Raw genomic sequence first — 7,985 nt, 5'->3', positions numbered from 1 at the left:
ACCAAAATGTTAAACAGTAAGAGTAGTCATGATGGTAAGTATTTTGTGAAACATTTGAAGAGTAGCCTATCGCCCCCTCCACCAGGTGCTTAGGGGGCGGGAGGTAGGCTAACGCCACATTAGCATATTTTCTACTTAATGCTATCTGCACAATTGGTTAACATTGAACATTAAAAGATCAGGCAGTTCAGGGAGAGTCGAAGGAAGGAAGGCAGGCAGCTTTGCATGACATTCTTCTGGACATGTGTCATTGTGATGACAGTGAGGGTGAGTAAATCTGTTTGTTGGAAAGACAGTAGTTGAGTGATTACTGAGAGAAAATTATTAAAAGAGATAATTATTCAGTGTTGTTACTTTAAAGTGTTGTTACTGACCTTTTTCTCTTTTATTTTCTTTACCTCACCTGTAACTGCTGAGACCCTGAGGAACATGCTAACTGGACTGACCTGGCAACCTGATTTCCACTGTACGTAATAGTACTTGGTTATGGTATATTATTTATATACATCAAAGGCACAATGCACCCCCCAGAGACACACATGTATTGAGTGTGATATTTTGCATTGGTCATGTGAAATCATCTTTACATACTAGAAAACTGTAGGAGCGGCAACTTGTTTTGAAATTGAATTTTTAATATCCGATAATAAAGTTGATCCGTTTTCTTTATTCTTCTCTCTTCCCAGCTCCATCCATCACCATTCTCTGTTCCTGCAGGTCCTGCTTGTTAATCAATATTCATATTTTTTTACACAATTACAAATAAAGTCAATGTATTGTATGACATGAAGTTGTGCTTCATTCTGAGTCAATAATAAATTCATTCTGCCTTCAACTGCAAAATTATTGTGGACTGCACCGACATCCATGTAGCTGCCCCCCAGTAAGATGAACCAAGCAAAGTTGACATACTCAACATACAGCTGTGCTCTTAAGTTTACATGAAGAATTTGTGAAATATTGGTAATAACAGGTTTTAATGGTTTTTAGTAATTAATTATATAATTGTCTCATTGTAGATGAGCAGACAGGGAGCCAGACGAGAAAAGCAGAATATGTAGCTGCTATTTTCCACATGGAAAAGAGAAAGGGCCAAGTGTATTTGAGTGGACAAAAGAGAAATCCCAAATACGAAAAATAAAATTATACAATTTACAGATATCTATACATATATATATACATATATATATATATCTATACATATATATATACATATATATATATATATATATATATATATATTATACATGGTATATATATATATATATTATACATGGTATATATATATATATATATATATATATACCATGTATAATGATGGTGTATGATGTAGAAGGAAGTGTGGTAGATAACAAGTAAATATAGATTTACATACAGATCCATGTTACAGCAAAAGATGGACTAACTAAGAAGCACGCAGTATAATAATAATTACATGCAACAATTAAATAACTGCTCAGCATCTCCACCACAATCCCAATCTGCTGTGTCCTGTTTTCCTCCCCTCTGCATAACACCCCATCACACATACGAAACACAACGCAGAGTCCGAGGGTGTTAAGAGTATGTTTATTTAAATGTCCTCCTCTCTACTGGCCAACACAGGGAGCATATGCTGGGTGTAGAATTGTTCCAGGAGGAGGAGATTTCCATGCCATGCAGGGTCTATGGGGATGATGATCGCCTCCTTCGTGGTCCACAGTAGCAGAGACTCCGGTCTGTGATGTGCAGCTGTTATATAATATACAATACATTTTTGAAAAACATTTGATCAAGGATTTGGTCAGGATCTAGAGTCAGTGTGTAGTTGATTAATTAATCAATGCTCTCTACATTAGGAAAACACATACCAGTGTACCAGAGGGAGTCACACACAGCTGTGCCTAGATAACCAAACAAATTGACAACAGGGATGCAAACTCATCAGGTATGAAAAAGGTGACAAGGATCCGAGCCCCCTGACCCCACAGAATATCAGCTTTAAAATTAGGAATAACAGAGGATTTGAGCAGTCAGAACAACTAAAGCAGCAGTGTTAATAATAACAGAAACGCCAGAGTCACATCTAATAGAAATATATAAAAAGCATTTATTTTAATTGTGTAGCAGTCAGTTTATAATTTTGTTGAGCATTTTGAAAATGTATTTTCATGCCTCTATGCAAGGCTTAAGTCTTTTTATCTTTATAGCCACTGGTGTAAAGTAACTAAGTTCATAAACTCAACAAGTACTATAATTGGGCACAATTTTGAGATACTTGTACTTTACTTAAGTATTTCAATGTTTTGCTACTTTGTACTTCTACTCCACTACAGTTCAGAGGTAAATGGTGTACTTTTACTCCACTACATGTATTTAATCCCTTTAGTTACTTTACAGATGTGGATGAATGATGTGAAATATAATCAAGTGTTAAATCAGACTTTAGTTCCACCTGGAGTAAATCCAAAAGCTACCCTGCAGTATACAAAGTCATTCAAACTAGCTGCACCTTTACCAGCTTTGATAACACTTTAATGATCAATCATTATAAAACATATCATATTATTCTGAAATGGACCAATCTGCAAAATGACTACTTTTACTGTCGCTACTTTCACTATATTTTGATAATAATACTTTTCTACTTTTACTTGAGGAACATTTGGAATGCAGGACTTTCACTGTAACTGAGTATTCCTACACTCTGGTACTTCTACTTTTACTCAAGTACAAGATCTGAGTACTTCTACTTTTACTCAAGTAGCCTACACGATCTGAGTAGGCTACTTCTACTTTTACTCAAGTACAAGAACTGAGTACTTCTACTTTTAATCAAGTACAAGATATATACTTATACCACCGCTGTTTATAGCCTACGAAAAAAACGATTAGAAAACGAAGACTAAAGCTAACGTTAGCAGATAGTGACAATGTATGCTAGTTAGCTAGCTCAACGATAATATTGCGACGGGGTAAAAAAACTTTTCAGTGCACATCATGCTCTGCCGCTCCGACAGGGAGCTCTACTCTGAACACCTGAACGGCCCGTTCTAACAGCTGTTCACCAGCGGTCCAGTCTGTGCCACAGTGACTCCGGACGCACAGTTAATATTAACGAACGCACCGTAGGTAATGTAGCTGCTGAAGCTAGACCATCATCGCCGAGCAGCAGAGGCTTATTATACATCATGAGCAGAGCCGACAGGCAGGAAGACTCGAGCACACAGCTCGCGCTTCATTATAATATATAAAAAAAGCTCGCGGCCGCACATTAATCCGGGTCCCAGACCCCCTCCCATACCCCAAAATATTTGTATTGCAGATCTACATGAATCACACAAACGACCTATTTTGGATTCAAAACGGAGAATTTCGCCGAAAGGTGACAAGTTTGCATCCCTGGACAAGATGACCAAAATCCTTGAATCTACACACAGCAAATAAACTCAAATGACACAACGAGATGTAAAAAGGAGATCACACATATAGTCGATATAAAACTGGCCGCTTCAATCTGAAGAGCAACTAAAACAAAACACGGGAGTGTTTCTTGTTCTTGTGAACACTAATGTTATCCATAGCATACACAGACACCACGAAGTTCTTAAGGAGAAAACTAGTTGCTAAAACAAAACACGTTAGTGTACCTTGTTAGCTAGCTGACATTAACCTTAAACATTGCACTCATATTACTCACTGAAACCTTGTAAAGCCGGTCCCGCATGCTGGCTCTTACAGAACCGCTCCCTTTCGTGTATGTACAGCTCTCAACATGCCCAGACTTGTAGTGATTTTCACCTCGTTTTATACTTTTTCGCCTCATTCTGAAAGAAACAGGTGAAATTTACTAACGTGACAGCCAGGTCTCCAGACCAGAGACCTGTAGTTCACTGAGCGGTTTCACACAAAAAAAATTGTAACTTCACAGTTTTACGACACATTTTTATTTTTTTTACTTGCAAAATATTCTTTTAATTTGAGAAACATCATATGTGTCATTCGTGGCACAATTCAAACGGGATTGAAAGATGACTTTTCTCTCTCCATTGACCTCAATGTATAATTTCCGCTTCTGGGGTCCCATGGGTCGGAAGTAGATGGGCGGGACTTCACCTCTCTATAGGAAGTCCAGGGTTGAAGCTCCGTTCGAAGCTTCAGTGTCAAACTGCCATCACTAACTACTAGTATGTATTCTGTTCTACCCATAATCAGCGCCGTATAGACTGAATATATCTATATGGCGCTGCCCATAATAAGCTGTGTCCCAATTCAGGGGCCGCATCCTCCTGAGGATGCCTTCGGAGACCGCATACGTCACTTCCGCCAAACGAAGGCTGTCCCAATTAAAAAAAAAAGACAAGACTCCTCCGAATGCGGCCCGCAAATGCAGCCTTCTTTCCCCATATTTAGAGGATACATCTGATGTACACTCCGCGGTCTACCATATCCCAGGATGCAACGGGTGACGGTGACGAATGAGTTTTAAAAAAAATATATGGCTTGTAACGTCCCATCAACGGCTACAACGGTTTCAGCTGGATTCGTTTTTAAATGTACTCACCCAAATAGTAAACGACATGAAAGAAAAGTAAACCTATTTAATTGGTGTATTAAAATATACGGGCAATTGGAGATGTCTTCTTTATATTACATGTAAAATAATATGAAGTGAAAATATTTCTAAACCCTGTTTGGTTTTCATATTGTTGGGATTCATTATAAAGCTAATTTATTTATTTAACTGCTTTTGTTATACAAATCTTACTGCAACAATTTTGTTTTGATAGGGAGCAAGGAGCAGACTGCGCAATTTATCCAGATGCGCGGGGAGAATGAAGCCCTCTTCACGGGGGCCTGTTGCGACCTCGGGAAAATTATTTAAACATATTATATAACACCAAAATAAGTACAGCTAGATCTGACTCCATATTGAACAGTTTTGAAAACAGTTCTGAAAACAGTTTGAAAACAGTTTGAAAATATTTTGCCTAGTGTCAGAAATGATTACCGGTGTCGGTACCAGATGTGTTCGGGGTACCATATGTGTTCGGGGTCCGTCTCTTACCAGTGACGTCACGACGTCACGACGTAATGACGTCACGCATTGTGATTGGCTGTACGGTAATTTACCCACGCTGTCTAGACTAGTATAGAGGGGTTTTTTGATCATTACATTACATTGTATTTAGCTGACGCTTAAGTGCATTCGACCAACAAGATAAAAACTTGAAGAAATACAATAAAACTTGAAGAAAAACAAAGACGAATGAGGAGAAGAACAAGAGAAATCGAAGGTAAGAAGTATATAACGTAATATGGTAGGTAATATGTAATATGTTCAGTGCCGTTGGTACGTTAGTTCAAACAGTAACAACGGACTATTTTTCTTAGCGTATGCATGTCAATTTAAATCAATACATACAACTATTTCACATGTACAATATTTTCTTAGCCCTAATACTTAATACTACTTATTTCGTTTTGATTGTTATATTTGATTATATTATATATTATCAATAAATTATATATTATATATCAATATGATATACTTTTCTATATAATAGATTATCAAAAAAAGTATTTATTAAGTAAGGGATAATGTGCAGCAATCACAATCAAGTCCACAATCGAATCCATAAAGACAAAGTAAATCTGTTTACAGTTGTTTCATATGGATGTTGAGAGGTATCCATATATCTCTTCATTTTGCTCTCAAAGTGCACCAGATTGATGCATTTAACTTCAATATTTAAAAAAAATCACTCCAAAGGGAGTGCTTGTTCTTCCTTCTGTCTGTCTGAATCTGTGTATTCTCATGTTCCGATTAACCCAGCCAAATTTTTCTTCTTTTGTGTCTTGATGTGATCTTGAGTCGAGGCTGATCCTCTTGCTGTGGTCCCCCCTCCTGGATCCTCTATCCTGAGTTCTGGATTAAGTCCTAGACTTCGGGTCGTAGCTGAACCTGTCTCTGCGGTCCTGCCTGGGTCTCGTCGTGCTGCCTCCCTGAAGGCTCCCACAGGATTGTTGACATCTTCGTGGATTCATCCTATTATTATAGAAGCATGCATTTCCTAACATACGGTCTACCTATGTTGCAAATGTATTATCTCTTCGATTTACACACGGCATCTATTGCACGTCTGTCCGTCCTGGGAGAGGGATCCCTCTTCTGTTGCTCTCCCCGAGGTTTCTCCCATTTTCCCCTTTAAACTGTGGGTTTTCTCTTGAAGTTTTTCCTTGTACGATGTGAGGGTCTAAGGACAAAGGGTGTCGTTTTCTTCTCATACTGATATTCTGAACAAACTGCTGTTGTATTAGCTGTAAAATGTCTTTACTGTAGGGTATTTTTATTATTTGTACAGCACTTTGGCTCGACCAAAAATCGTTTATAAATGTGCTATATAAATAAAACTTGATTTGATTGATTTGATTTGAAAGGGTGTGTGCCAAGGTTCCATATTAGGACCAATAATTTCACCATATACTGTATGTAAATAATCTCTAATAATCTTTCAAATGCTGCTTTCTATTTCTATGCAGATGATACTGTTATTTATTTTTCATCCTCTTCTATAGAGCAAGTCTTGATTTCCTCCAGTCTGCCTTTGATGTTATTCCATCCCATTTATCTCAACTCAAGTTAGTATTAAATGCAGACAACTCCAAACTCATGATATTCTCAAATCGCAAAAAGTTAACTTCTTTTCTCCCCAACATTTGTACTGTTCAAGGGACTGACATTGACATTGAAAGGGTCACTACATACACATATCTAGGTTTTTATTATTGATCAGAACTTATCTTTCAAGTCACACACTGAAAATGTTGTTTTAAAATTAGGTTTCTCCTTTCAGACAAGGAAACATTTGATCTCTGCAACGTTTTTACCAGTATTGGATTCTGGTGATCTGCTTTACATGAATGCCTCTGACCAGTGCCTAAAGAGTTTGGATACTGTGTACCATTGTGCATTATGTTTTATTACATATATATATATTGTGAGTTTGGAATAAATATGCACTTCATGAAAATTATTAGTTGGTTACTGTTAGTAAAAAAACAGTAAGGTTAATACTGGATGTTTGTTACACTTGGATATGTTTTCTGTAACACTTGTAACATAATTATTCTCCAGTTTATGCATTTGAGTGACTTGCAGTTAATGCTCGACATTCAATTCAAAACCTTTATTTATCCAGGTAAAATCCCATTGAGATCAATGATCTATTTTTCAAGGGAGACCTGCAGCAGTAGGTTCCACATGAAGACATAAAAACTTAAACAAAAGAACAACAAAAGGACATCATACAGCAAAAAATACAGGGATTACAATTTACATATCTATCCACATGTACAGGTACCAACAGCATCTGACTGTGGAGCATCCAACCGAGCTTTAAAAACATGTAGTGGTACCAGCTTGGTAATTTTACATTCTTTTTGCAGACTGTTCCAAGTTAGTGGAGCTGCACATCTAAAAGCTTTCTTCCCCAAGACAGTCCTAGCACTTGGCACATTTAATAAAACCACAGCATGAGATCTCAGGCAATAAGTACTTTCAATTTGCCGAGAGATCAGGGAGCAGATATAAGATGGTACTTTATCCAACATGGTTTTGTAAATGAAAATGTACCAGTGACTGAGCCTCAGTACAGTAAGTGATGGCAAAACCGCCTTGGTTTACAGTGTACAGTGATGCGTAAGTGCTTTACAGTTTGTCACAAATCTCAGTGCACTGTGATAGTAAAACCTTATTGTGGTGTAATTATATATCCAAAGCAGTCAGAATTCAGACAATCTTTAGTGATGTTTAACCACTCAGAAGACAGCCCATCAAAATTAACACATTGGGACCTTTCAGAGAGGTAGTTCATCTTCTACATATAATAACGGACAAAGTAAAGAATGAAGTGTAGGCTATGTTTAAATGTTCGGAATTTGACCGTGTATGATGGTCCTCTTGAGTTGCCGTACAGCCAATGGCGTACAGCCATTGCTCCGTT

The sequence above is a fragment of the Notothenia rossii genome, assembly GCF_949606895.1.
Source record: "Notothenia rossii genome assembly, chromosome: 3".
Taxonomy (NCBI): domain Eukaryota; kingdom Metazoa; phylum Chordata; class Actinopteri; order Perciformes; family Nototheniidae; genus Notothenia; species Notothenia rossii.
This window is presented reverse-complemented; position numbering follows the sequence as displayed.